General features: G+C 37.8%; 1 pseudogene; it reads left to right on the plus strand.

Annotated features, from left to right (window-relative positions):
• The first annotated feature begins 8,250 nt into the window (after positions 1-8,250).
• Positions 8,251-20,560, plus strand: LOC132238869 (nascent polypeptide-associated complex subunit alpha-like; annotated as a pseudogene).
• Positions 20,561-23,114: the final 2,554 nt, after the last annotated feature.

Genomic DNA, 23,114 nt, shown 5'->3' on the forward strand with positions numbered 1-23,114 from the left:
CTTTCTCTCTCTCTCTCTTTCTTTCTTTAATCCTGGGTAGATTTGGTGTTCTTTCATCAGCAACCAGCTGGATTGTCTTTAAGTACATTATGTAAGACTTCCTCAGCACATTCAAAATTTGAATTAATCTAATGCAAATTCATTAATATTTAAATGTTTGTGAATTGTTAGTATTGACTTGTAATTGAATACACATATGTATAGTACAGTCTCCCATCATAAATTTTAGAAACGAGTCCCCAGTTGCTAGTCTTGTCCTGGGCAAAAATGATCTTTCCAGACCTCAACACTTTATGCCAACCAGACAACTGATGCTCATCCTGATAAAACCACAGGAGAGCCTGTGGGAGGGATAAAGCCACAACAGCTTTCTAGGGTGCAGTCTCACTCGTCTGCCTATCACAATGGTCCACAGATCATGACTTATAAACTGAAACTCAGTGGGGAATACATATCTCATCAAGAGACTATTTATGACATAATGTCTGCCTTATTTAATGTGTCCTTGTGGTGGGGAGTGGGGTCGGGTCAGAGAAATTTACCTTTATATATTGTGTCTTCTCTCTGAGTGAGCCCACTGAGACACTCTAACTTTCTTACAAAGTAGAGACATTTATAATTTGGCAACGACAGTTACCTGGATTTACTTCATACGCCTTCCTTCCTATCCAACATATTCAAAATCTCTTAATGTTTATTTGCCCATTAGATCTGTTTTTCTGTTTCCCTGGAATTTACTTACTCATTTCAGTATTCTTTTTGAGATCTTGCTTTTCTTTTTCTGTTTTCTAACACCAATCTCCATTCATTATTTCATCATAATAGTAACTAAAATACCCTTCCCTCTTTTCTTATCACACCTTACCAGCAATTAGATCCAAGCACATCGTTCATATTCCTTACCTCACTCCTGGCTTGTTCTTTAAGATTATAACTATTTTCAAAAGAAAATCTCTATCTTAATCTTTTTTTTACCCTGATATTTTTATAATTTTCATTGCTTCTATTCTGAGAGTTGTACTGAAATATATTCTCAGTACAAATGGTAAGTAATTTAATTACCATTTGAATTCCTGAAGAAATCTGTTTGATAGAGATCAGAATTTCCAAATACAGGTCCATGTAATTGCTTTATTCATGTTTGAGTATGCAATAATTTCATTAAACTACTTTCTTTCTCAATCAGAGAAGATTTGTTATACTCCATATCAACAATCTTTATACAGTTATGAGCTAAATAAGTATAATGGTTGGGTCAAAGATGGACCACATTATATGAGGCTGGTCCCATAAAATTATGATTAAAATTCCTATTGTCTAGTAATCTTGTAACCATTATAACATCACAGTATAATAGAATAAAAGAATCAGTCCTTCTGACTTCATCTTTTTTAAGACTGGCCAGTTCCTATAGCATGTTGGTTAGCAGATTCTGCTTACTTGTGAACATAGATATATTAATCATAAAAGGAATCTGACTTATGTCCTAGGAATTTCTCTGCTCTAAACTACTTGTCTAAGGAGATAAGGAAAAGTATGTGCAAAAATAATTATTATTTATCAAAAAATTTATAGCATAGCTTTATGGGGACTATAACAACTGGAATTTGTTGACCAAAAGCAAAGCAGTTGCACCCTCCTTTTCAGGCCCTTGCTAGTGTCCAGATGTCTCTAGTCATCCCTTCCCCTGACATAAAATAAGCCTGAATTTTGTATTTTCTCAAGATGGTTCTTTAGGAAACAAGTCCCCTGTTTTCATAGCTTGTTTGCTTTCTAAATACATTTGCTTTGCATTGCCCCCACACCTTGTCACTTGACTTAGTGCCTGGCTTATGGCTAGTGGTATGAGCTTTCACTTGGTTATCATGCATTATACAAATACCACTGTGTTACAATTGTCTGCAGTATTCAATACCGTAATAAACTAAAGAGCTTTGTAGCGTAGGTGCTGTGGAGAGCAGTATTTGTCACCCCAAAATATGTCTCTTTGCATAAGGGTTATTTTAGGCTGGATAATTTTAAGAAACAGCAGACAAGAGAAACTCTGCAAACCATGTAGAAGTTACTTTTTGTAAAAGGCATTTACATTTGTAAGGGAAATCTCTATTTGTGAAGGTATCAACCTCCTTGTACCAAGAAGAGGGAAATGACTTTATCTCTAGAAACTCTTATTAATGCAGAAGGCAATGACTTAAATCTGCATAACAACCTTTCACTTATTTACTGTGCCTTCCCTGGTAAATTCCATGATGCTATGATGTTTTAATTAAATTATTTTGGAGTTGATCCTTATTTCTTTTAGCATGGTTCTTATTTAGCTACTTATTAAAGTTGAATGCGAGAAGTAAACACAGTTGTGCACCAATATTTACCCAACAAGCACAGTGACAATTAACAAATTCTTCACTTCAGAATGTTGACAAAAGAACATTCAAATAAAACTGAGGGTGCTAGTTTAATATCTAATTTTTATTTAACATGTAGCCCAAAAATTCAAATCAGTTTCTTCACAGAATGCGCCAAAACCACGCTTTCCCTTACATCCCTGAGGCAGTAGGGATGTAATAATTCTTAACAAGATTCAAAGAGTAACTGCCAAATTTTATATTTCTATTGCTTTTAGTGATTGAAATTAAGAATAATTATAGTTATAATTTAATTTAACATTTTTAACTTAGAGCCCTATGGTAAATACAAATTTAAATATTTTTACATTTTAAATTATATGTATATCTTTTGTTGCTGGGATATGTAATGAGCGATCAACAAAAGTCTTTCAAGCATGAAAATATATTATAATAAAAAAATTATATGAGGAATGTAGAATGGAAATATAAGATCAAGGAAAAACTAAATGATATAAAATATTTATTGTTAAAAAATAAGCTTATTTATTTTACTTTTTAAAGACAACAGGTATTAAGTTACTATGATACTATGATACTTAGAGTACCTAGAGTTTTATTTAAGCAGTTATTTTATTTGTTCTATTAAGCAGTTATTTTATTTTAAAATAATAATAGCTACACTTGAAATGATAGTCTTCATAATTATTTTGGCCTATGAATAAAATTATAATGATTAATTAATAATTTTAAGAAATACATAGTTTTTTAAATTACTGTTTACATATATGAGCAAAATACAAAAAAATGAAGACACAACTTTATGTAATAACTAGAGGCCTGGTGCACTAAATTCATGCACTCACGGGTGAGGAAGGGTCCCTCAGCCCAGCCTGCACCCTTTTGCACTCTGGGAGCCTTTGGGAAGTGGGCCTAAAACATCAGTCAGACATCCTTAATGCTGCTGTGAAAGAAGGAGAGGCTCCTGCCATTGCCACTGCACTCGCCAGCTGTGATCCTGGCATCTGGCTGAGCAGCACTCCCCCTATGGGAGCACACTGACCACCAGGGGGCAGCTCCTGTGTTGAGCGTCTGCCCTCTGGTGGTAGTGTGCTTCATTTCATGGATTTGCATATTAGCCTTTTATTATATAGGATATCCCCACTTCCTTTAATATGTTTGCTAGTAAATTTATTCTCCGATCTCTTCATGAAGCCATAGGCTAGGTCCCTGGAGTCTAAAGTCATTGTCAACACTCTTATTCTTTATACAGATGGAGTCAACAGGGTGACTCCTCAGCCTATGGATGAGACACCTCATTCAAAGATGTTAGCTTTTCCTCAGTGCTTTCTACTGATCCCAGCTGCAACTCCAAACGACATTCAATGAGCAGAATTCAGAAAGCCGATCCAGTGCCAATTGACTAAGCTTGGCACGCAGCCACCTTGCTCTGTGATTTCATAGCGCCTGCAAGTTAAGGGCCAGGCCTAGAGGCCTGACTGAGAAATACAATAAAAGTAGCCAAATATTAATCCATCCACAAATGCCTAGAAGGCTCTATAGGAGCATTGCTTTACCAGGACTTCAAGGCTCTCTATTCTGTACAACCTAACATTGGCCTCATGGTTGCCTATATTGATGTGTACAAGAGTCAGGGGAAGGTCAGTTGAAGACATCCACCCCTTATACCCTTGTTAAGACCTATTCATACTCAAGCCAATTCCTATTACATAACAAATGACCCTGGGTCTGTAATGATAGTCACTCACTAGTAGACAAAGTATCCATAAACTGCAATGCTCCACGGAGGACAATCCCATTTAGGCTTTTACCTAAATTAGTTACACTGATTAAGGTGGAAACTTAAAGCAATCCCCATGGCTTCCCATAAACTTTGATGTCCACTTGTTATTTTGATCACTGAGTACCAATCTGTTTACTTCTCAATTTCCTGGACAAAGATCAAACTGCTATGGTTTTAGAACACTGATACTAGTAAGTATACCATTTCCCCCCCTATTCTGAATTTAGAACCATTCAAATAGCAATTTCTAGGAGGCAAATAAAATTCAAAATGTCAGTCAATTGGATACATCCATTGGAAAGCACGTCTTTATACCTGCAGTAAAAAGAACATGCATCTCTGCTCAGTCTAAATCCTAGACGAGCCTGCCCGTAACACTAGGCAAGAATTGTCTCATTTCTGAGATGCCAAAAAGAAAGAGAGAATGAGTCTATAGTATTTTCAGATTTTCTTTGGGTTAATTCCATTAGTGACAAGAACAGATACACCTCTGCCATTGGCAATTAGATTCTTATTTGTTTTCTGTGAGGTGTAAATATTAGAGAGAGACAACAGATCTGCTACTCTAGCCAAAATCCCTCCACATGAAAATATTAGCTCTAACATGATAAATATTGATAGTAAATCTAAGCTACTACAATGGTTAATTTTGTGTCAACCTGGTTGGGTCATGATTTCCAATGTTTGGTCAAATCTCAACATAGAAGTTTCTGGAACAGCAATTTTTAGGTGTGATTAATATTTAAATCAGTAGAGTTTAAGTAAAGCCTATTACTCTCCATAATGTGGGTGAGCCTCATTCAATTGGTTGAAGGTCTTAAAAGAGCAAAGTCTCCTGAACAGCGTCCAGCATGGTCAGTGGTGAACCTGAGGAGGGGCCATGAAGGATTAAAGAAAACAGACAAGAGAATATAGTTGGGGCCAGGTGGATCACTGCACCTGGATGAGGACACAGTGAACCCGCCTGTAAGCCAAATCTTTATTTTATAGTCAGATCACAGAAAACAAAACAAGGGAGTTGTCAAGATATTTACAATGTTCTTGCGAGTTTTAAATCACTTATTTCCTGCTATTGCAATCCTCTGAACTCTATCAAGCTTTGTTTTGGCAGCACTTGCTGTACCTCCCGCAGCCCACATCTCTCAGCTACCTAGGACTACAAGGTTGGACTATAAGGTCAACCTTACATAAAACCATAGTCTTTGGCTATAATTGTGCTGTGAAGGCTTTGCCACAATTGTATGTGTCTTTGCCACAAGAGGACCATGCCCTCTCATCAGTCCGAGGCTTGATCCTGTCCAAATGCTGTAGCCACTCTCCACTGTCTCCCTAGGAAGAGATATTTGCCTTTGGACTAGAACTGTAATCTTAGCTTTTTCCTGCCAAGCCCCTACAACCAAATGAGCCAAATCCTTAAAATTATCTATCATCTATCTATCATACACATTCTGTTGGTTTGGTTTCTTTTTTTAAAATTTACCTTTATTGTTTAAAGTATTATAAATGTCCCCCCTTTTCCCCACTAACCCCCCTCTTGTCCCCACTCTTGTCCCCTCCTTAAGCCTTCACCCCACTATTGTCTATGTTCATGTGTTATGCATACATGCATGTAAGTTATTTGGTTGATTTCTTCCCCCTGTCCCCCTTCCCCCCTTCTGTTTCTGTGGAAAATATAGACTAATATACTTAGTACAATCTTCTAAATATAACTCTGGATTTCAGTGGAATTTCTCTCTCTTGTTGGAAAATAGAACTTTTTAAACTAAAAAGTTCTGAGTTCTTATAATAGTTACCTTGATCATATATATATATATATATATATATATATATATATATATTATTGATTTTTTTACAGAAAGGAAGGGAGAGGGATAGAGAGTTAGAAACATCGATGAGAGAGAATCATCGATCAGCTGCCTCTTGCACACCCCCTACTGGGGTGTGCCTGCAGCCAAGGTACATGCCCTTGACTGGAATTGAACCTGGGACCACAGGCTGACGCTCTATCCACTGAGCCAAACTGGTCAGGGCAACCTTGATCTTTAAGACAATAGATCCATATTGAAAAATGTCATATTAATGACCACACTTGAAATACATTGGGGGGGAAACTCTCTGGGTCCTCAAAAATAACCTATAATTTTTCAGGTTTAATATCTATCAACTTGAATTAATCTATTTCTATATTTCTTTTCCCCCCTGGATTTCAATCTCCTTAAACTCTGAATTTGTTCCTTCTTCCTATATACTTAAAGTGAATGATACTCAGGAGTATAATAAGCACTCAATAGTTTTTCATATAAATAAATTAAATGACAACAATCTAGAATACTGAAATTAATTTAAAAAATGTAATATACTTCTTTTACCTGCATAAAATTCAAAACTCTTGCCTGCCTAGTGATAGTGTTGCAGCATTACTTTTCCAATAATGGTTGTTCTTCATCAGGAATGAAAGCTTTTGAAGTACACGAAGGATGGGGACACTTATTTTTTTTTTTATATATTTTATTGATTTTCTACAGAGAGGAAGGGAGAGAGATAGAGAGTCAGAAACATCAATGAGAGAGAAACATCGATCAGCTGCCCCCCGCACATCCCCCACTGGGGATGCGCCCGCAACCCAGATACATGCCCCCGACCGGAATCGAACCTGGGACCCCTCAGTCCGCAGGCCGACGATCTATCCACTGAGCCAAACCGGTTTTGGCAAGGGACACTTATGATGAACAAAAAATACACTGAATATACTTATTAATAGTAGAAGTTAAATAGTGATGCCATAAAATTTAGGTTATGCCAAAGTAAATATATTTTAGATATCATATCTTATATATTGCTTTAATTGCCATTTGAAAAAGTATATATGAATTAAGCTTTTCAACTCCCTTTCTTCCTTCTTTTTATTGTTCATTCATATCTTTTAATATTTCTTTCACCTGTAATATTAAATTGCTGATTTCAAAATTATCTTTGGTTGCAACATCTTCCTCTACAGACAGATCTTCATTAATTGATCTGACTGTGTAATTCCATGGCTTTACCTATATTATTGAAAACATGATCATAAATTAAAATCTTAATAGACATTATAGTCATACTAGAGGCCCGATGCATGAAATTCATGCAAGACTAGGCCTTCCTTCCCCGGGCTGCTGGTACTAGCTTCTCTCTGGCATCTGGGACTTGGGCTTCCCTCTGGCCTCAGCTTCATTTGGAAGGACATCTGGAATGATGTTTGGTATAATTAGCATATTACCATTTTATTATTCTATATAATAAAACCCTAATATGCAAATTGACTGAACAATGGAACAACCGGTCACTATGATGCACACTGACCACCAGGGGGCAGACACTCAATGCAGGAGCTGCCCCCTGGTAGTCAGTACACTCCCACAAAGGGAGCAATGCTCAGCCAGAAGCCAGGCTCACGGCCAGTGAGCACAGTGGCAGTGGCAGAAGTCTTCCCCACCTCCACTGCAGGCAGGCAGTAAGGAGAGAGGGGTCCCAGGCTGTGAGAGCCCCGAACTGTGAGAGGGATATTTGACTGCTGCTTAAGTGGGCAGTCTCGGGCTGCGAGAGGGCACAGGATGGGCTGAGAGACCCCCCTCCCTCCCTCAGTGCACGAATTTTGCGCACCTGGCCTCTAGTTATAGATAAATTGTAGAATTATTTTTTGTGCTGATTGGGCTATTTGAAGGTTACTATGCATACATAAATATATTCCTAGGCTAATAATAGTATATTATTTGGTTGAAAACAGTTTTTTCTACCACTTTGAGACATTACCTGAACTTCTGTCATCATTTGGTGATTATGGTTGTCCCCACAATGACCTTTCGGTGTCATTGCTTTGGGAACATCCATTTTCACTGGAACAGCATCTTTGAATACGAGACCTTAAAAGTCAATACTGTTCTTCCTGTGACCTACTTTCCGGATGACAATGTGACACATGGGAAATACACTTTGATGAATGAGGGTCTTTGTTGAACATTAGAACAAAAAGAACTAAATTGGGTCTCCAGATATTAATTATTCTCAAAGGCACAGACCATCCAGTGATCTTCAAATTGAGGGACAATTTTACACTTTAACATGATTGAGCGTGGAAACGTTTTAGACCTGGAGTGCAGTAAGCAATATTACAAATGGGTTAGGAAGAAGGAAAAAAAACTCACGACCACATTTATAAATTAAATTGAGAATGGTAATGTTCCCAGCCCTTAGACAGTTTGGCTAAGCAAAACTATCTAATTCAAAATCTAAAAAGAAAGGATAATTTACCCTCTTCTGTCAGTCTCTTAATAACCCATGGGCAGCTTGCTTTGTAACAGATCAAAGCACTTTAAAAACAGATGGATCTTGATCAAAGTCAACATAAATGATTTGGATGAATGCTTGATATAGGTAAAATAACAAGCAAATGTGTCTTTTGCCTTTTTATTTTTGCATAATGATAAGTTATTGTAATCTTATGTGTAAAAGTATATATAATCAATTTATCTTGTGAAATGTATACTCTTTATGTTGATTATGCAGATCCACTCCTGTTATGAGATCAGATTAAATAATGTATATGAAAATGGTTTTGGAAAATATAAAACATTATACAAATGAAAGTGATTATTATGATTATAATCTTAAATAGTGAGAGTAATTGCTGTGAACATCTTAAAATATGCTTGCAGCTAGGATAATCAGTCTGTCAGTTGTATTTACTTTATGAGGAAACACACAGAATTCTGTATTATGCCAACTGATAATCTTAAATGAATATGTAAAAGATACATGCGTATTACATTCCAAATGCCAACATATGAATTATGGCAATATTAATACAGACTATATACTCTTGAGTAATGGTAAGAAAAACAGCTGCAACCAAATAACTTCAATAAAAGGGGCTAAGGAGACAAGTTTGTATTTTCACAAAGCAGGGTAACTCATAGGTTGAGTGATATAGCACCATGGTGGCAATTCAGTATACTATAATCCCAAATCTGATTAGAACTGTTGGTTTTTGTATATGTTTGTTTGGTCAATACTGTGTCACATTTTCTCTCCCTCCCTCCATCCCTTTTTCCCTTCTTTCCTTCCTTCCCTCCCTCCCTCCTTCTTTTCCTTCCTTCCTTCCTTCCTTCCTTCCTTCCTTCCTTCCTTCCTTCCTTCCTTCCTTCCTTCCTTCCTTCCTTCCGCCTTCTTTCCTTTCTTCCCAGAGAAAATGTAAGCTCTTTATACAGAAGATTATAAATCTGTATTGTGGCTTACAAAAACAGTTTTCAATAAATAAAATGTACACTGTTGGCTGGGAGGTTTTATTTTACCCTAATTAAAAGCTAAAAGAGTATCCTGTTACTGTTTCATAGATTCTGGCAGAAGACACAAGACTTCTGAGTTAGAGACAAAGAAAGTTTACAGTCACAGCTAAGGAAGCAGCAAAGAATTACTATATTTGTTTTAGTCACCATAATCCGCCTCCCCCCAAACCCGGTGAGATGATGGACCCAGTGAGATGCAAACAGTGAGCTGGTTTTTGGGAGAGAAACAGTGAGTTTGGGGAGTCCACTGCTTCCACAGCAAGCAGTAAGTGAGCTGGTTTTTGTTTGTGTTTGTTTTTCAGGCTGATGGTTTTTATTTTTCAGGTTGGAACTTGATCCCAGTGAGAGGCGTGCAGGAGGCAGGAAGATGTGAGTTAACTGTGATAACACTCAAAAACCCAATGTGCAATAAAATAAGTTCCAGCTAGTAAACAACACTGGGGAATGTCCTGTCCCAGTCCACTAGAGAGCAGTCACACCCAGCAAGACCTGTAGTAGGAATAAAATAAACCCAAGGATAAATGTCTCTCTCAACATGTACCATGTTCATAAATGGTATATATATATATATATATATATATGATAAATATAAAGGTACACATAGATAAATAATATAACTATGCTCTCTCCAAATTAATTCATCAGTTTATTGAAAGTCCTGTCAAATTTCCAACTGGCTCACTTGAGGTTATAAAAGATATATAGATGGCTGGAGGGAGTGTATATTGACACATTTTTTATGGAATTTTACTTGGTGATATCTAGAAAAATAGTAATAGTCATGTGTGATTAGAATCTCTTTTTGTAAAGTGTTGACCTTAGTGGAACTCTCTTATATGTATACTAGAGGCGCGGCGCACAAAATCCATGCATGGGTACGGTCCCTAGGCCTGGCCTGTGATCAGGGCCATCTTCCCTGGCTTCTCACAGCTGGCTCTGCCCCCCACTGCCACCCATCCCCGGTTCCCCATTCTCCATCGGTGATCGAGGCCTGATGGCCAGGGAAAGGGACTGAGAGGTCGGCTGTTCCTGCCTGCTCTCTGGCCCTGCCCCTGCCATGGGTTGCCCTCTGTGTGAGGGGCAACCAACACTGTGGGGGCCTTGGCCTGGCACTGCCCACATCCCCCACAGTCCATTTCCAGTTCCCCATTTGCCATCAGGCGATCAGAGCCTGCCAGCTAGGGAAAGGGATCGAGAGGTGGTCAGTACACCTCATAGTGACTGGTCCAGCAGTCATTCCGCTGTTAGGGTCAATTTGCATATTACCCTTTTATTATATAGGACTAGATGCCTGCTGCATGAAAATTCATGCACTTGGGCGTAGGGGATTTCCTTAGCCCGGCCTGCACCCTCTTGCAGTCCAGGACACCTCAGGGGATGTCCACCTGCTGGCTTAGGTCTGCTCCCCAAGGGACTGGGCCTAAGCTGGCAGTCAGACATCTCTCTGGCAGCTCAAGTGCCCTTGGGGGATATCCGACTGTGGCTTAGGCCCCCTCTGGGTGAGTGGGCCTAAACCATAGTAGGACATCCTTAGCGTTTTCAAAGAAGTGGGAGAGGCTCCCAACACTGCCACTGCCCTTGCAGCTGTCAGCCCAGCTTGTGGCTGAGAAGAGCTCCCCTGTGGGAGTGCACTGACTACCAGGGGGCAGCTCCTGCATTGAGCGTCTGCCCCACTGGTAGTCAGTGCGCATCACAGTGACCGGTTGTTCCCAACCATTCTGCCTTTAGGGTCAATTTGCATATTACCCTTTTATTATATAGGATACGGGTGCTCATGGTGTAATGTTCCTACAATATTGTTTACCTTGAAAAAATTCTAAATGCTTGCTAATATGGGAATGGAGACATAAATTATTAAATACTAGAGGCCCGGTGCACGAAATTCATGCATGGAGGGACAGTCCCCGCAGCCCAGCCTGCACCCTCTCCAATCTAGGACCCCTCGGGAGATACCCGACTGCAGGTCACCCCTAACTGCCCCCCCTGCAGGGAATCAGGCCTAAACTGGCAGTCGGACATCTCTCTCACAATCCTGGACCACTGGTTCCTAATTGCTCACCTGTCTGCCTGCCTGGTCACCCTAACTTCCCCCTCCCCCCAGCTTAGACACTCCTCATTGCCCCCCCTTCCAGCCTAATTGCCCCCAATTGCCCCCCCATCAGCCTGGTTGCCCACAACTGCACTCCCCCCCCCACCACCACCAGCCTGGTCACCCCTAACAGCCTCTCATGCTGGCCTGGTCACTTCTTACTGCCTTCAAACCCCTGCTGGTCTGGTCGCCCCACACAGCCTGCTGCTCAGTCATTTGGTTGTAGGCAGCCATCTTGTGAGGGCATGAGGGTTAATTTGAATATTACCTCTTTATTATATAGGATTGATTAAAATAAATTAGCTAGATGTGGCTAAACTGTGATAATACTAAAAAACCAAATGTGCAATTAAATAAGTTACAAAATTATATATGCCATTTACACAAGTAAAAAAGCAGGACAATATTATTTTTTATGAACTTAAAATACTACAAAAGACACTATACATAAGGAGAGTATACAACCAGTTGAGGATAGTTATTACCTTTTGATAAAAAGGAAAAGGGGAAATAGAATCCAGTGGGAAGCTTTCACTGTTTATGAACTGTTTTATTTCTTTTGAAATAGAGAAGCAACAATGGAAAAATGTTGAGTTGTCAAATCTTGATGGTGGGAATATAAACATCTATCATAATTTTTGTTTCTGTCTGGATGCTGAAAATATTTTAATATTAAATTAAAGAAAAAGACAAAATATAAACACTTTGCTTGCCTGTCTGAATAAATTAATGCCTGTAAAAGCATTAAGATTGTTCCTCAATAGCTACACCTACTGTGTGATTAGTTTTGAGCATGAGCTATACTCTTATGTTCAAGTTTACAATTTAATCATAATCACTGTGAAAAATAGAAGAACATATGTTAGTTGAAAGACAACATTTTCCTAGGGCAAATAAATGTGAATAAGCAAGACAAGTTCTGCTTGGAAGGCTATTTGAAATAGGAATTAAGTATTTTAACCCAAAACAATGTCAGCCTTAATATTAAAAGCTCTGCAATAAGGAGCAAAATAATTTCTGGGATCTGTTTATCTGCACTATTATGTTTTAACGTCAGATTGTATTAGAGGCATTATTCTTATTACAGTTTCTGATTCATTCTACTAATGTATTTTTTTATATATTTTATTGATTTTTTACACAGAGGAAGGGAGAGGGATAGAGAGCTAGAAATATTGATGAGAGAGAAACATCGATCAGCTACCTCCTGCACACTCCCTACTGGGGATGTGCCCGCAACCAAGGTACATGCCCTTGACAGGAATCGAACCCAGGACCCTTGAGTCTGTAGGCCGATGCTCTATCCACTGAGCCAAACCAGTCAGGGCCTACTAATGTATTTTAACAATGCAATCAAATATTGATAAATTGACATAATCCTTTTGAAGCCCTTGTACATTTTGAGGTTTCAAAATAGTTTTCTCTGTTTGTCTAATGCTATGTATTTATGTCTGTTTTACTTTATTTTATAAACTTTATTTTATGATTTGAAAAATAATGCCATGTTTATCTATATAATAAAGAGGTAATATGCAAATTGGCTGTCACACCCTCCCACAAGATCATCGCCCCCACGGGGCCACAAGATGGCTGCCACAGGATGGCTGGCAGGGGAGGGCAGTTGTGGGCAATCAGGACAGCAGGGAAGGGCAGTTAGGGGCAACCAGGCCAGCAGGGTAGGGGAGTTGGGGGGACCAGGCCTGCAGGGGAGGGCAGTTGGGGGCAATCGGGCTGGCAGGGGAGCAGTTGGGCGTCGATCAGTCTGGCAGGGGAGTGGTTAGGGGGTGATCAGGCTGGCAGGCAGGCGAGCAGTTGGGAGCCAGCAGTCCCAGATTGTGAGAGGGTGCAGGCTGGGCTGAGCGAAAACCCCCTCTCATGCACTGGGCCTCTAGTTGCATAATGAAAAAAACACTCCAAAATAAACAAAGAAACCACCACCACCATACATTTAACACACACATGCACAATGATTCTTAAAAACATTTGGTTCCTTTTAGTACTTTTATATGCAATGTATACCATTGCTTTTAACATATTTGCAATCATAACATACAGTATAAACTATTATTATTGCTTCTGAAGTTTATTTTGAGATACAGTCTATCATTTAAAAGTCTTCCTATTACTTTAAGAAGGTGGATGGGTGGGTGGGTGGGAAGAGATTATTAACTGAAGAACTTTTATGCACACAGACAATAGTGTAGTGAAGGGTGCTTAGGCAAAAGATGCAAGAAACTGTCAGGGAAGGTACACTTTAAGACTAATTTAAGGTTTTTGAGTTGGAGGAAAGTTGTGTATCATCTGAAAGACCAGGCATTTTTTCCTTACCAAATACTACTATGTAAGTGATCAAAATCTCTACTTTATACAAGCTGCCAAAAAGAGAATGAAATTTTGTATCTCATGAGTAATTGCTGAATACTATGACAAACACACAATCCCCTGTCTTGGTTTGATCTATATTGTCTCTTAGTTTGATGTATTTGCAGTTTTAGTTTCTGCATTCAAAATTTTGTAGAATAGGGTTGAGAGAATCAATAAATGCAGTAAGCCTCAATATATTGATAAAAACAACAAAACACTCAATTCACCACTATGATAAATCTCTGAGGTATTTAAACAACATGTTGTGTTACAGAATAGTTGAGAAAAAAAATTTATATGGGCTAGGATTGCATAGTAGATAAATTAGTCTGCTTGCATCTGTACTTTCTCTTGCAAGAAAAGAAAACTTAATCTCACTTTAAAACTATAAAATATTTTTGCTAAATTACTTCTATATATATGTATATGGAAACAAAACAACCCAAACATTAGTCAATCAAAATAATTCAACTGGAATTTTTCATTCCTCACTCATTTTAATTATTGAAGTTTTACTTAAATAGGTCTGAATTTGTGTGTGTGTGTCTGATGTTTGACATAATATTCTATTAAAGGTCTGCACATGCACTATTACCAAATGCAGTACCCGTTAGACACATGTGGCTAATGAACATTTAAGTTGTGGCTAGTTCGTCCAAATTGAGATAAATGTAAAATACACACCAGACTTTAGGATATTTTATATAAAAATGAATAAAAAGTAGCTCATTGATGTTTTATATTGATTAAATGATAATATTTTGGATATATTCAGTTAAAGACATTATTAAATTATATTTCACCCTTATAAATTTTTAAGAGTGGCTACTAGAAAATTTAAAATATATGGATACGAACTTTACACATTTATGACAAACACTATATTTCTATTGGTCTGAAACACAATTAACAATGACAAGGATACACGTAACATGCTACAGAATTTTCTTAATTTTTGAGTATAGGACTCTAAAATGTTTATATCTATGTGCAAATTAAGTATCATTTTAACCCTGAATTAATTTTGTAAGATTCCTGCCAGGACATGTAGAACACGTGTTGAACTTATTAGTAGTCTCTAAGAGATGCTCTACCAAATTACAGCAACTAATTTTTATACATTTTGTGACTTTTAGTTTGAATTGCCCTCTGATTTGATAATATATATATATATATATATATATACATATATATATATATATATATATATATATATATATATATATATATATATAATATTTATGTTGAGAGTTTCTACCTGGGTCTGAAAAAGATAAGTTGTATTTTAAATTATACTTATGGATGCCAATTGTCACATAAAATTTGTAAGTGAACATAGCATGTGAGCCAAATCAGTTTCCTAAATAAATCCCAAAAACATGCAGTCTCCCATGCAGCCACAGCAGTGCTGGGACAAGGCTGGACTTCCTCTGCATGGCAGCCCTTCTAAAATCTCTTTAAGAATACATTTGACACATAGTAATTGAGCATAGTGGCTTGGGTTGATTTCTGGATTCCCTGTTCTGTTCCATTGATCTATATGCCTGTTCTTGTGCCAGTACCAGGCTGTTTTGAGCACAGTGGCTTTTTAGTATAATTTGACATCTGGTATTGATTCCTCCAATTTTGTTCTTCTTGGTCAAGATTGCTGTGGTTATTCGAAGTCCTTTTTGGTCCCATATAAAGTTTTGCAGTGTTTGTTCTAGATCTGTGAAATATGCGGTTGCTATTTTAATAGGGATTGCATTGAGTCTGTAGATTGCTGAGGGTAGTATTGGAGCAGAGACAGTCTCTTCAATAAGTGGTGTTGGGAAAATTGGACAAGTACAGGCAAAAAAAAAATGAAACTAGACCACCTACTTACACCATACACAAGAATAAACTCAAAATAGATAAGACTTAAATGTAAGACATGAAACCATAAAAATCCTAGAAGAAACCATAGGCACCAAAATCTCAGACATCTCTCCCAGCAATATGTTTACTGATACATCTCTTAGGACAATGGAAACTAAGAGGAAAATAAACAAATGGGACTATATCAACATAAAAAGCTTCTGCACTGCAAATGAAACCATCAACAAAACAAAAAGAGTCCACTATATGGGAGACCATATTTGCCAATGATACATCCAATAAGGGGTTAATTTCTAAACTATATAGGGAATTCATACAACTTAATAAAAGGAAAACAAACAATCTAATTAAAAAATGTACAAAGAACCTAAATAGGCACTTCTTCAAAGTGGACATACAGAGGCCAAGAAACATATGAAAAAATGCTCTACATCACTAATCGTCTAAGAGATGCAAATCGAAACAACAATGAGATATCACCTCACACTTGTCAGGATGACTATCATCAACAAATCAACAAAGGACAAGTGTTGGGAAGGATGCGGAGAAAAGGGAACTCTAGTGCACTGCTGGTGGGAATGCAGACTGGTGCAGCCACTGTGGAAAACAGTATGAAGTTTCCTCAAAATATTAAAAATGGAACTGCCTTATGACCCAGTGATTCCACTTCTAGGATTATACCCTAAGACCGTGGTCGGCAAACTGTGGCTCACGAGCCACATGCGGCTCTTTGGCCCCTTGAGTGTGGCTCTTCCTAAGCCTTAGGAGTACCCTAATTAAGTTAATAACAATGTACCTACCTATATAGTTTAAGTTTAAAAAATTTGGCTCTCAAAAGAAATTTCAATCATTGTACTGTTGATATTTGGCTCTGTTGACTAATGAGTTTGCCGACCACTGCCCTAAGAAATCAGAAACACTCATCAGGAAGAATGTATGCACTTTTATGTTCATAATATCACAATTCACAATAGCTAAGATTTGGAAACAACCTAAGTGCCCATCAGTAGATGAGTGGATAAAAAAAGCTGTGGTAGATTTATACCATGGAATACTATGCAGCTGTAAAAAAGAAAAAAACCTCTTACCATTTGCAACAGCATGGATGAACCTGGAGAGTATTATGCTAAACAAAATAAGCCAGTCCGAGAAAGCTACATATCACATGAACTCACTCATATGTGGACTCTAATGAACCAAATAAACTGTTGATAGAAAATAGACCCAGAGACAGAGAAGCATGAACAGACTGTTGAGCCTCAGAGGGAAGACAGGGGAGGGTGGGTGGGAAGAGATCAACCAATGAACTTGTATGCATATATGCATAATCTGTGGACACAGACAATGGGGTGATGAGGGCCTGGAGGGGATGGGGGAGACAGGAATGGGCTGGAAGGGTATAGTGGGGGGGGAAAGGAGGATTTATGTAATACTTTCAACAATAAAGATTTAATTAATAAATAAATAAATATAGAGTTCATTTCTAAAATAAAATAAAATAAACATATTTGAATATAATTTTAAACGTTTAAAAGATGAAAAATTATACCAGGGTAAACATACAGCCTGGGCATGTGACCTGACCGGGGATTGAATCATGAACTCCTGGTTTTTAGGTCAACACTATACCACTGAGCCACACCAGCCGGGCAACAGTAGTATTATTTTAATGTATGTCCTTATAAGTTTAAAAGTGGTGCATATTATTTGCCAAATCTGTTGAAATTTATGTTCTATTTGTTAGGTAAATCCTTTATTAATGGAATTTTTGCTTAATTAAGAACTATTAAATCATTCCTGCTAACATCACTATACAATTAGGTCATGGATTAGTAAGATTTATTTTTTTTTACATGAGTCTGAGGACTTAGATTTCCAACATTTTTGTTATAATAGAGAACCTATTTGGCACTTGTTTCTTTTCATTTCATACCATTATTGATGTATAATTTAATGATGGACTATTTCTAATGTATTTGTTGATAAATAGATCAGCTTTGCTGTCTATAGGATTACTGTGTTTTATCTTTTCTTCATTAAATTGTCAAGGCTGCTATCCTCAATCACAAGTACATCCTGTACAACAATGATTGGTAATATAAAAGTGCACTGAAGAGCATTTCAATTTTTGAACTTCCTGGGTTTAGGTTTTAGTTAATTATTCTACAATTGATTTGAATGTAGGGATGTCATTGATCTCCATCTCCCAAATGACTCACATATTGTCTGATATTAAACATGGCATTCAAGGTGGTATGTTAACTCTCTCAAGCAAAAGGAACACTACTGAGTGAATTATAATAAAGTTGTTATTATATTTGGGCTTTCTTTATTCAGGTCATTTATGGAAAGCTTCTGAGATGATGCCACGACCCTATATTCTTGGCCAATTATTCTGTCAATGTGTGCCCCAGTCTGACTCATGATATCATAGAGTTGCAAAGCAAATGAGAGCTTCTAGTCAGTCTCATTTTAGGAAGGCCAGAATGATTAACAGTTTTATAACATCATAAAAGTAATGATGTATCTGGGGAGAAAGGGAAAGTGACCTAACCCTTAATGCACAGTTTTAGAAGAATCCAAAATTCTTTTATGTACTAGCTGTGTGATATTTGGCAAGTTGTATAACCTATCTAGTTATTTTTTTTCATTTAGTCTAAACCGATAATGCCTACCCCATAGGTTTGTGCAAAAAATAAAAGCAGATACACAGTGATTGTTGAATTTCCTTCTTTTATTGTTATTGTTTCAGAGAAACCCACTACCAGAAATTAAAAATGATTTCTTGGTTATTGTCTCTTGGAAACATTACCCTTTATTATTTTCTAGATTAGCAAATTTTATTTAAAATCATTCTTAATGAAAGAATTAAAATATTCTAAAACATTGTATTGTCTTTGGTGGTTAAGCAGAGGGAGGAACGGAAAGGTATCATGACAGTTTGAGCTCCAGTCTCACGGCATTAGAAGTGAACTGAAGCTAGAGATATCTCAGCTTTTATATTTCCCGGAGTAGGGGGGTCTTTACAGATTGTTCCTTTATTCCATTGCAATTCCATGAACAACAGTGAAAATGAGGACTGATTCACTTGGCATCTGTGTAGCTCCCTTTGCCTCTTCTCTTGTCGTACAAACATAGGCTCCCAGGATCCTATTATTGCAGTTATTTCTTTTTTACACTAAGAAAAAACTTAGTTCTGTATGTGATATTGGTGAGATATTTCAAAGATGTCAAAATTCAGTTGTTTGATTGTTGACTTGTATTGCTGTTAAAGTTTAGGAAGTAGAATATAATGGTTGAAAACCAGGTATTTGAAATTGTACTTTACATCCTATAGCTATCCCAAAGTTAAAATATGGTATGTGTCAAACCATCTTTATTTCCATCGTCTAATTCTAGAGGAGAATTTTCAGAAGTGAATCTATTTTTTTTTAATTCAGACAAAACTGGTTAACTTCACTCTAGACTTGTGGGTTGTTGAGAAAAATACCTGGCTCGAGGCACCACAGCATTGGAAGAGCACTGCCTAAGTGTGATAAACGTGCCAGTAGAACTCCTCCAAATAAGAAGCAAAGGGGCAATGCCATATTTTTAAAATTAGGTTATACCTTTTTAAAAATTTCATGTTTGACATTAAAAAGTATATTTATTATAATTATTGACTAGTCAATACAATACACCCTTTTGTTTTAGAAAATAATTATGGGCAAACTTTTTTTTGGAACAGAAATTCATTAATGATAAGTTAGTTTTGAAATATGGGTAACAAAACCATTACATGTTAAGATAGCATTATAAAACATTAATTTACAACCCCCAATAAATTATTTGTACAATAGCAATATCGTTGCTTAATGGTATTTTCAATTTTTTATGCATTTTATGAGGTGGTTATATATTAATTGATGGCTAGCCAAACATGATATTGTTCTAAAACATCCCTTTGAAATTATCTTCATTTGATAAATAACTGAGGTTCAGAAAGATTAAATAAATTTTCCCATGTTACTCACACCAGAATTTGAACCCAGGAGGTCTTCTAATTCCTAAATCCTTTGATTTTACATTACACCCCAACACAATAAGAGATACAGAGATATTTCTGCAACAGGTTGCCTCATCTCTCTTCCTGCTGTCATTTTGGTTCCTCGTTCTGCACAAAATGCACAGAGCAGGTGTCGCCACGGCCCCAGGCTAATCAGGGTCTGGAGCAGAATCTGACAATGATGGAACAGTATCAGAGCTTCAAGAACAAGATTTCACACAGGCAACCACCTGAGCCTCGCTGGCAGCAGCAGCTGAAATCAATGAAAAAGCAGTCAGTAAGGAAAAGCAGAGTGGAGTGAAAAGAAGACACGAGAGGCTATGTCCAAACTGGGTCTTCAATGGGGCACAAGGGTTACCAAAATCACTAATCTAGAAATCTAAAAATATCCTCTTTATTGTCACAAAACCAGATGTCCATAAGAGCTCAGCTTCAGATACCTACATAGTTTTTGGCAAAGTAAAGATTGAAAGTTTATCCCAGCAAGCACAGTTAACAGCTACTGAGAAATTCAAAGTTCAAGGTGAAACTGTCTCAAATGTTAAACAGAACACTCTGACTCCAACTGTACAAGAAGAGAGTGAAGAGAAAGAGGTTTATGAGACAGGAGTGAAAGTTAAGGACATAGAATTGATTATGTCACAGGAGAAATGTGTTGACAGCAAAGGCAGTCCCAGCCCTGAAGAACAACAGTAATGATATTGTAACGCTGTTATAGAATTAACAATGTAACCATCTAAATATGAGGACCTTTTTTGTGTATTTTAAAATACTAACTGCAGCTTTGTTTGAAATTTGTACTGTTTCTATTATTAATAAGGTAATGATTTCTTGTGAATATATATATATATATAACAGTGATAATGTGGAGAGAGAAGTGAATTGACTTAATGCTAACTCACTTGAACTAGGGAGAGAACTTCTGAATCTACAGGAAGAAAACTGAAGCCCAAAGAACTTAACTTGCCCAAGTCTACCACTTGGGCTGTGATAGATCTAGTACTTTCACAGTGAGATTAAGAGAAAATGGTAACTACAAATTAAAGAAAATACAAAGATTAAGAAAGATTGCTGAGTAGTGTTTAAAAACCAATATATATTGAAGCTCAAATAAATAACCATTCTTTCCTTATAGTCATATGACCAAAGCAGTATCTTCTCAGTATAATTTTTCTAATCTATTTTCCCCAGAAAATGGAATAGTTATCTTTTTTGGTTCATATTTCCTCATTTGCTCTTCTTTCTTAATATTTTCTATTCCTTATCTCTTCTTAGGACCTGTTTTGTTCTTTAGACATTCAGCTAGTCTGCTAACAAAGAGAAATTCGGTAGCTGAAATATCATTGGCCAGGTTATTAATTACAGAATCAAGGTTCAGTGTACATAGAGCTCTGGAAGTATATCTCAGTGCTGCGGCTGATGCAATGGTGTGAGCACACTCCACCATGACATGCTTCCTCGGCACTCCAGGAAGTAGCAACACCCACCTGAATGAACTCCTAGAGCCACGTGCACAGTACCCCAGCCTTTCAGCCATTGGTCGCCTGTAGCAATGTGTCTCCCTCTGATTGGCCCCCTCATGCTATATATACCCCTGTGGTTCCACAATAAAACGGATCTGCGTCACCGAATCTGGTCTCCGGAGTCGTGCATGCAGACGCCCTAGCGCGTTGGGGCTCCATCGTCCTCACCCCCGAGGGACCCCCTGCTTCAGTTCAGTTTGTATGGTTGGTAAACAACTTTTATTGACAAACTAGAGGCCTGGTGCATGAAATTCGTGCACTGGTGGGGGGTGTCCCTCAGCCCAGCCTGCACCCTCTCCAATCTGGGACCCTGAAGGGGATGTCCTACTGGCAGTTTAGGCCTGATTCCTGTGGGATTGGGCAAAAACCGGCAGTCGGACATCCCTCTCACAATCTTGGACTGCTGGCTCCCAACCGCTCACCTGCTTGCCTGATTGCCTCTAACAGCTGCTGCCTGCCTGCCTTATCACCACCTAACCACTCCCCTGCCAGCCTGATTGACACCTAACTGCTCCCCTGCCAGCCTGATCCCCCCAACTGCCCTACCCTGCCAGCCCGGTCGCCCCTAACTGCCTTCCCCTGCCATCTCAGTCATCGCTAACTGCCCTCCCCTGCTGGCCTGATCACCCACAACTGCCCTCCCCTGCCAGTCATCTTGTGGTGGCCATCTTATGACTAGATGGGGGCAGCCATCTTGTGTGAGGGCATGATGATCAATTTGCATATTACCTCTTTATTATATAGGATACTGTCATAACAGAGCATGGATTAAATGCTCTTTCTTGTGCTGCTGAGTTCCTGGGTCACATATTTGCTTGGGCATATGTATTAAAGTATTTTCTCTAAATTTACACTTCACTGGGTTACCCAAGGCTTTCTGGGTGACTTCTCATTACTTGCTACTCGGTATGTGGCCCACTAACAAGCAACACTGGCATATTCTTATCTAATGCTCATTAAAATGGGGACTCTTAAGACCCCAGGACATACTGAGTAAAAACAGTATCCCAGATGGTTCTTCTTCACATTAAAGTTTGAAAACTACTGATATTTGCTATTCATTATCTCATAGGTAGATATTTCTTTACACAAATAGGGCCTGTTCTTCTAAGACTTTCATGTCATGGTTATATGGATATTATCTTTTATGATATTTACTTAGTACTCATGCATAGTTGATGCTCTGATGAGTATTGCAGAATGTAAAGTGGATTGGATAAGTATATTATTCCTCGTGGATGTGTCAAGTAATATCTGCAGAAACAGAAAGACCATGAAAGAATTGCATTTTAGAGTGAAGGCTTTACTGCCAATACAACCTCACACTTAATCACTCCTTATGTTTCTCTGAACACTATGAAATTTTACCCAATATATTTTTAGTGGATGCTGAATGCTATTAAGCTAAAACCCACAAATTTAAAAATAATTATCAATTTTTTATAGTAGAAATTGTAAATTCTAAATTAAACCATGAGCAATTAAAAAATGCCTTTTCCTTTTTAGGCAATTTTGTCATAATACTACAGATGAACACTTTAAGATATGGTATCAAGTTCTAGAAAGTAAATCCTCCCCAATTTTTTTTTAATATTTTTATTGATTTCAGAGAGAAAGGGAGAGGGAGATAGAGATAGAAACATCAATACTAAGAGGGAATTATTGATTGGCTGCCTCCTTCATGCCCCCTACTGGGGATCGAGCCTGCAACCCAAGCATGTGACCTTGACTGGAGTCAAACCCGGGACCCTCCAGTCCACAGG

Source organism: Myotis daubentonii, chromosome 7 (genome assembly GCF_963259705.1).
Source record: "Myotis daubentonii chromosome 7, mMyoDau2.1, whole genome shotgun sequence".
Lineage (NCBI taxonomy): Eukaryota > Metazoa > Chordata > Mammalia > Chiroptera > Vespertilionidae > Myotis > Myotis daubentonii.